An 8975-nucleotide genomic window follows, 5' to 3' on the forward strand; every position below is an offset into this window, starting at 1 on the left:
ATTGAAAAGCTATTCAATTAAGTTATTTTGAAATCTGTTAACGTACTCATGTTGTTCCAAAAGTTGGGATCAGTTTCAGTTAGCAGAACGATTTATTTGATTTAAAGAGGCCTGAGGCCATAAAGATTTGATGTTTGGTTGCGTGAATTCTATTATTGTGCATGTTGAACAGTTGTGGATATTTATATTGCTTGTTGTCTATAGGTAAATTTTTGGGAAAAGAGCGAATTACAAGGGAGACTTTGCTGAATTTTCTTAAGAAATCAAACTTGAAGAAAAAGAATTTTGGAAACTTAGAAGGGCATTTTGATCAAGAGTGCCCGACACCTGCTAGGTGTCGGTTACGCACAGGGTTCGGCTCATATTCCAAAGTGGAATTTGGGTCGGGTCCTGTCATTTGTTGTTTAAGACAAACAAAATCAATCTCAATACTTCACTTTCTACACAAAATACAAACGAAATCAATCACAATTCCAATTTTAGTAATCAAATTCAATTTAACATCAAAACTTACATATTCCCAACAATTCATTTTCTGGAGAAGCTGTTCTTGAAGAGGGCATGTAAACCCTGACTTCAAAACCCCCCAAAATTGGACCAAAAAGCTTAAATAATGGCCACCTAATGCCCATACATGCTATTATATTCAGAAAAATGGTTTTGTTTGGGTTTGTTTAGGTTGCAGGAGGGATTTGTATTTGGGTAGAGAAGAAAACATAGAGGAAGAGGAAGAACTGGGTTTTGAGGGCAAAGCTGTGGGCGAACCTAAATTATAACGCCAACTCAAGCTACAAAAACCCAAAACTGACCAAAAGTGTTGAGAGAGAGAGCGAAGAGAGAGCTGAGAGAGAAACCAAAAACTAACCAAAAGTGTTATCTGGCCAATAAGTGGGCAATAAGTATATATTTATAGGTGATATTTGCAAAATATATGGGGAAATGTGGTATTTCCAGTTAAAATTAAAAAAAATGGTGCCATTAAGCACTATTTCCCTTTTTTTTTTCTTTTTTTCTTTTTGGGTAAAGATAAGTTTCATTACTTGGAAAAAAAAATGCAAAACATAATCTGCAAATACCATTCTCAAGCTACACAATTTGCCAATACCATCTATAAATACAACCTTATTGCGTACTTCACACATTTTCACATCTTTTTTTTTTCTCTCTTCGCTCTTCCTCCCCATCTCTCAAGTTCTCTCTTTTCCTCTCAACTCTTTCTCTATCTCAGTTCTCTTCTGCTGTCAGCTATCTCTCAATTCTCTCTTCACTCTTTGTCTCCATCGTCGCTCTGCAACCACCACCACTCTGTCTCAGCTCTCTCTCTCGCAAAACCCATCTCATCCTTTTCTTCTCTTCTCTCTCGTCTCATACTCAAGAAAACCTATCTCACGCTTCTCTTTCAGCCCCAAATCGAAACCATTCTCTTTTCCATCTCCTCTCTCTGTTTATCTCTATTCCAGACCCAAACCCTAAAACTCCCACACGCACTCTTGTTCAGCCTTCTCTCGCATCCTAGCTCCCTCTATCTCTATCTCTCTCTCTCTCTCTCTCTCTCTCTCTCTCTCTCTCTCTCTCTCTCTCTCTCTCTCTCTCTCTCTTTCACTCTTCCTCTTTCTCTTTAGTTCTCTGGTATTTTCATTGTTGTTCTCAATTATTCTTTTGCTCCTGATCCTGGTTCCTTTTAGGAATCTGAGTTTGATGGGTTGGGGTTTCTAAAGCTGATAGATCGATGATGGGTTAGAGTTTCTAAAATTGAGAGATGGAAGGGTGCGATACCTATGAAATTATGCTCGATTACGAGTTTTAAAAAATGAATATGCATGCAAGTCATTTTTCAAATATGAAGCTTTTTAACTGTGTTGATTTCTTGGCTCACTTGAAACTTATTGGCAAATTTGCATGTCTTTTCCACTTTGAAATTTGGTTGGCACACCCACAGTGAGATTCATGATCTTTGCTTAGAAACCTCTTGCTTTATTTCAACTGGTGATTTCGTGATTGCTCACTCACAAGATTTACCTAGATATACTCCACATGTAAGTCCTTGCCCAAAACACTTGTATCATTTAATTTTTTCAGTGTTTCTTGTGAGTACAGTCTTTACAAACTTGAATAAGGCTCTGAGTTTAATTTTTGTTTCCAAATAATCCAATACGAGTTTTAAGTTAATCCCGTCCAAATTTTATGAATACAATGAAGTAGTTTATATTAACTGTTTGATTGCTTTATTAGAAAGGGAATGACGACAACTAACTGCCTTATTCTAAGTAATCACATTGGTGCAATTTCATTGTAAATAACCGTGGTGCACGATTGATCACTTTATTGAATATGTGTTTGAAAAGTGTTGTTATTTTCCTGCCGTGATCAAAATTCTTGTTCTACTTCTAGGCTTCTAGCATTACAATAATATTTTTTTTCTCTTGGTCTCTACATGTCTAGCATTGCACCTACTTCTTTTTAACTAATTTAAAAACTTATGGTTATATTCTTCAACAAAAAAATATTTTCTTGTAGTAATTCTATGAGTTGTAGGTGAACTCATTGTTGTACTTAATAGCATGCAATAGTCATCTTCTCAAGTTGTCCAAGAAGTGTGACCTTTTTGAAATCCAACTACTTTGCCTTTCGTTGCTGTTTACTCTTTTGTTTCTGTATTTGGACAATTAAATTCAGGTTTTGCTTTCTTATCGTTCATATGTGAATAGAATGTTGCACATGAAATTTGAGATATGAGGTCTGTTGAATCTCAAGCTCTATGTATTAGACATTGCTTGGATGCAAAAATTACTACGATCATCACCACCTTGTTTAGCTCCTGATAAAATTTTTGAATTGTAATAACCCGATCCTTAATTAATTATTAATTTATTATGAGAGAAGACTATTTTTCCCGTAGAATATTTTATGAGATAAAAAGTTGACTTTTTGTTCAGCGAGGAATTTGGGATCAAAAGAAGTTCAGTGGCACAAACGTAAATTTTTCGAAGTTCAGAATTTTTAAACCCAGATTTCTTCTTCCTCTCATGAATGTTTCAAACAGCCATTTTCATACAGCCATTTCTCCTCCGTCTGGCCACCAAATCGAGTGCCACAACTTGCAAACTCTTTGCCTCTCTCTTCTCTTCCATACATACCTATATCCAGCCTTGATTCGAAGCGAATCAACCAGAAAATCGAGCCAAAGTTGAGCCCAAAAATGGGCAGCTTCGAACCTTGAAATTTCGTGTCTTTTCCAGCCATCTCCGGCCACCACCAGCCACCCAATCACTTCCAAAACACTTCCCTACCTTCTCTTTGTAGTTTCCTTCAAAGACTCGACCCAATTTCAAGTAGAAATTGTGTAATGCCAAACTAGAACTTTTTAGGTTTTCAAGAGACAGAAAGCTTCGTTCGAGGGCTTTAGAGGTGGAATTGATCGTCGAGCCAAGGTATAAAGTTACTCCCCTTGATGTGCTTAATTTATAGGTATGATTATTGGCCGGCGGTTTGGAGTTTTCTAATCGTTGGAAAATTACTCAATGCACCGGCCGGAGGTGGCGGCGTGTCGCCGGGGTGTCTATGTTGGGTTTTTATCCTAGAATGTTTCTCACGTTGTCCCGAGCACAACGGTACGCTCAGATTTCAATTTGGTTATCGTTTGGTCGTCGATCGGATATCACATATTAGGCGTTATCCTGGTTTGATATGTCTGGACAGTTGGATCAACTTCATTTTCAAATATGTTAATTTAGACACCTCTAGGATCGTGTAGAAATTCGCGGATTGAGAATCGGGGTCCTGGATACTCCGATTTAATATTTCAAAGATTAAGTTAAACAATAACCGTCCGATCGTATGATTGTGAGCAATCTGACCGTCCGATTCGGACCAGCCTTGCAGGATATGATTATTAAAATGTGAGGAACTTATAGGAACTATCGGATTGGTAATTGGAAGTCATGGACCCCACCTGGTCCCGGATTGACCAATATGAAAGTTTATCGCTCAGTGAGTCTCGGGTCTTTTCAGACCGCTCTAACCATCCGAAATGCTTAAGTGGGCATATGAATGACTTTAAAGTTAGTGCATGCACTTCTAGGAGTCGGGGGTCAGGGTTTTAACTAAATAATTATACCAAGCAGTTTTATTAATCAAATATTCATGATCGTTTAATCAGGCACCCGGGGCTAGGCAGACCCGCAAGACGGACCTTCAAGAGGTCCAGCTAGTTCGGAGCAGGAGTGAGTGGACTTTTTGTTTTATAAATGGTTTATGCAAATCAATTCCATTATTTGATCTTGAATAAGTTTTATTCAAAGATTAGTGCTTTCATATTTTGATAGTCCTGATCTCTTGGACCACAGGAGTCCAAGAGTTTGTGGTCACCTACCGTTGGATATTAATCCAATTGTTCAAAAAAAGTTTCTTAAAATGAGTGCAAGAGTGAGTGAACTGTTGAATTTACATCCAACAGTGAGTGACCACAAATCTCTTGGACTCCTGTAGTCCAAGAGATCATGACTGAACATATTTTGATATATCCTTTAAAATACTTTAAGTGGGATATCCTTTAAGGATATAGGAAAAGGAATTCTAGCTAAATATCAAATAAATGGCAGCATAGTTCTAGATTTAACATAAATTCAGTTATTCATCAGATCTTTAAGAAATTTTATATTTTCTTAAGTCACCTTAGGTACCCAGATATAAAGATGTTGCCTTCGGTAATTAAGTTGCCTTCAGATAAATTTGTTGCCTTCGGTTTAGTCAGCATGCTTGACAGTTGCCCCACGAGTTCTGTTGGTATCCGGACTCATGCGGAGCAAGGAATGCGGATCAGGCTGACTAATGTCCCCTGAATCCTACGAGTGTTGCGGCTCATATTGAAGTGTTATCTTTGAGACCTGCGAGAAATGCGGCACGATTAACTTTATGTTTCCGAGACCTGTGAGGATGGAATTGACGGCATATAAGGAATTGACGGATATCATGAATTGACAGAAATAAAGGGGTACACCTAGGTGGTAATTTTAAATTGATTTCAATGCTTTTAAAATAGTAATATTGACCATGAGTATGATTGGTATATACATATATAAATGTAAGACTGCATTGATTTCAGTACAAATATAAAGAAGGGAATGATTTTAGTTTTGCATAATTGTTTTTACAGTGGGGTTAGTATGTTCTTGTGTATTTTTCTAAACTTTGTTTTGGTCCACTCACATTTTCAATGTTTTGCGCCCTCAGGTAGGGATGGCAACGGGTCGGGTAGGGGCCGGGTATGACAATACCATCCCCATCCCCGCTCTCCATCCCCGCCCCCATCCCCGAACCCATCCCCGTTTATTAGGTTGCGGGGAATCCCCGTCCCCGTCCCCGTCGAGGGACTATCCCCCATATCCGCCCCGAATCCCTGATTTTTTTGCATAAAAAAATATTTATCATACATTTTAACATTAAATTTCATATTAACTTATCATTCAACACATCCAAATTAGCTATAAAGTTCAACTCAACTATTTAAAATCACATCAATATGAAATTCCATAGAAAATTAGGAAGAATTAGGAGAGGGAAGTTAACTTAGGGTTAAACATAAATATTATAATTATATATTTATTTATTTAAATATAAACATATATATTTTCGGGCCGGGTTCGAGGATGGGGACGCCAATAACATCCCCTCCCCATACCCGTCGGGGATTTTTCAAGTTCGGGGATCCCCGTACCCGATACCCATTTAGACCCGAAATCTCCCCCCGTTAGGGTCGGGAACCCGACAGGGACCCGCCCCTACGGGGATTTTTGCCATCCCTACCCTCAGGCATTAGACGTGCACCAGAGCGCCATTACTGGGTAGATTCCACACTTCACTCCATTCTCTTTCTTTTACGTAGGATTTTCCTTTGAAATCAAATTGTGCTGTTGTAAATTCTTGAATTAGTTGTTCTGATGAATTGCCCTAGGACTTTCTGTATAGCCTGAGGTCGTTTAGTTCAGTTGATTGGTCTGGATGTAGATTGATTGCATGCTGGCAGTTGGGATATGTGTATATATGCTTTTAATAGGTGGAAATTCTGAGAAATGAACAAATTACAGGGGAGACTCTGCCGAATTTTCAGTTGAAGTCGAACTTGCAATAAGATTGAATTTTAACTAGAAGGGCAATTTAGTCTTTGTGCCCGGCACCCGCCAAGTGTCGGTCACATACAGGGTTCTGCTCGGATTCCAAAGTAGAATTTGGGTCGGGTCTTGTCGACTCTAAGAATATGCTTTTGGATTATATGTCATTCTGCTTCATAAATCAAATTGTTGTTGTGTTATGTTTGCCATTGTCATCCATCTTGCCACTGTCATTATCTCCTCTAAAATTCAAAACCAGAATCAAAATTCATTATCTCCCCATAATTGCCACTGTCATTTCCTCTTTGTTTCCTCTTTGATTCTCGAATTGATTTGAATTCTGTTTTGGTTTCCATTTTGGTTTCCATTTCTGTTTTGAATTTTGGTGTCATGTTTCTGTTTCTATTTTGGTACTCTCCAAACTCCTGGGGTTTGTAGCTTCTCGATTGATTTTTCATATTTGGGTAATTAACTTCACTCTTAATAATGGTGAACTCTCTTCCCTCTTAACAATTAACTTCTCTCTTAATAATTTTATTACTTTGTGCCATTTTCTTTGTTTCTCTTGTTTCTTTTTAGGTAAATGAAAAGAAAATTAGTTTTTCCCCTTTCTCTATTTAGGGTTTTTTCCTCCACCACCTCTCTCACTTTCTTGTCTTCAACCCCAACCCTTCTTCCCTCAAAACCCAACTCGACTCCACCTTCTCCAACCTCCAAAACCAAGCAGGATGCATTCCATATAACTCAGCGAGGTATAGGGGAATAGGGAGATCGAACAATAACCTTAACATAACAATGTCGGAATCTACCAACAAACTAGAATCCACCAGAAAATTGAGTAAAACTTAAAGGTATTTGATTGATAATAAACTTAATTCCCAAATACAATGCCATGAATTGGCTTAAATAGAAAACAAAGAAACCCTAACATTGTAGAAAACCATAGGTTTTAGAATATTCCTAAACTTAGCTAACAAGAAAATAATAAAAATCCTAGCTAAAATCATATTAGGAAACAAATGTCCTAATAGATAACTTATTCTTAAAAATATAAAATAAAACATTAAATTAAATATAAATCTTGACAAAATTATAATTGCTTCAAATTTCCTTAATCAATCTGAAAATCTCAGCAATACGCCTTCATTCTTTCCCTAGCGCCATAATTGACATTTAATTGAAATTGTCCTCTCTTGCACGATTTCCTTCCAACTTTGAGCCACTTTATTTTGATTAATTTTTCACACCATAATTGACCCATATTTCGTCCTACATTAGACCCATTCACTTGTATAGAACTTGACCTCGAGTACTTCTTAAAACGAATATGAGTAGACATAGAACTTGATGTGTAGATAAGCTCTTCAAATTGTGGTGTCTGGACTTGCTCATATTTGGATGGAATAATCATATATTTAATTCCATAAACAAGATTAGAATATGCCAGTTGAGAATCAAACTCCTTGTATGAATTATTTTCCTCTCCAAATTCAGATTTATCCATACATTGAATTTCATAGGAATCCAATTGTTATTCTTCATCTTTTGAAATATCTGTTTTAACGACAATAAGAGTTTCAATAGGCTCAATATCTTGTTTTTCTTGGATTTCTTCCTCCATCTTGTGGATTATTGGATCTTCAATTAATTTAGCATCCATCACAGTTTCTTCCTTTTCAAGATCTTCCTCCATTTTTTCTTGACTCACCATGATATTGGGTTGAGCAATCTTGTAACCATTCCTTAACAAATATATATCATATTCAAAAGGAATTGTTTTTTCCACAACAAGTCTCTTCATCTAACACCAAGAACTGATAGGATTTTTACCTTGTTGCTTCCTAGATTTTCGCATCTGATCCCACCAAGAATCAACATCGTCTTCTAAAGGGGACGCAACAATTTTCACCATCTTCTCTTCTGGAATCCCTATTGAATCAAATATTTCCTCCACGTCTGCAACCCATTGGAGAAAGCCTTCGATGCAGTCACTCCCTATGAAGTACAGAATAACTGCAACATCAAATTCTCTAAGAGTGATTGGTTCCCCGTCTCCATAGGTCCTATCTTCTTCGTCTAGACGAGCCCTTGGAGGTACCTCAAGTCAGGCAAAACCTGCTTTGATACTAATTGAAGCAGTGAGATATAGGGGAATAGGGAGATCAAACGATAACCCTAACAAACTGGAATCCACCAGAAAATTGAGTGAAACTCAAAGGTATTTGATTGATAATAAACTGAATTCCCAGATACAACGCCATGAGTCGGTTTAAATAGAAAAACAAAGAAACCAAAATCGTAGGAAACCCTAGGTTCTAGAATATTCCTAATGTAATAACCTAATCCTAAATAAATATTTAACTATTAATTTATTCAAGAAAAAGATGATTTTACTCCAGAAATATTTTAATGGTTTAAAAGATGACTTTTTGTTCGGAAAGGAATTTGGGAATTTCAATTGTACCGTTGCGTGTTGAGATGAGTCCGTAAACACGTAATGGGCTCAAATCGAAATTGTGACGAAGAAATTACGATAAAAAACGTACTAGTGGCAAAATCGTAAATATTTCAAAATGGGATTTTTAAAGCCAGTTCTCTCTCTCTCTCTCTCTCTCTCTCTCTCTCTCTCTCCCCTGTGAACAGACCCCTCCCCCAATTTTTTTTCTTCTCACGGCAGTGACTTCAACACATCACCACCGCCACCTCCGCCCTTCGTTCTTTGTGGCACCGGTCTCAAGCGAACCACCTCACTTCCCTCTACCAGCCCCGCCTCTCCTTAGCCTCGATCCGCTACTGTCATTGCTGGAAACAGCCACGAAACAGGCCGATTCTGACAATTTTCTTGAAATTTTTCGGGAGCTCGTT

This window comes from Prunus dulcis, chromosome 8 (assembly GCF_902201215.1).
Source record: "Prunus dulcis chromosome 8, ALMONDv2, whole genome shotgun sequence".
Classification (NCBI taxonomy): domain Eukaryota; kingdom Viridiplantae; phylum Streptophyta; class Magnoliopsida; order Rosales; family Rosaceae; genus Prunus; species Prunus dulcis.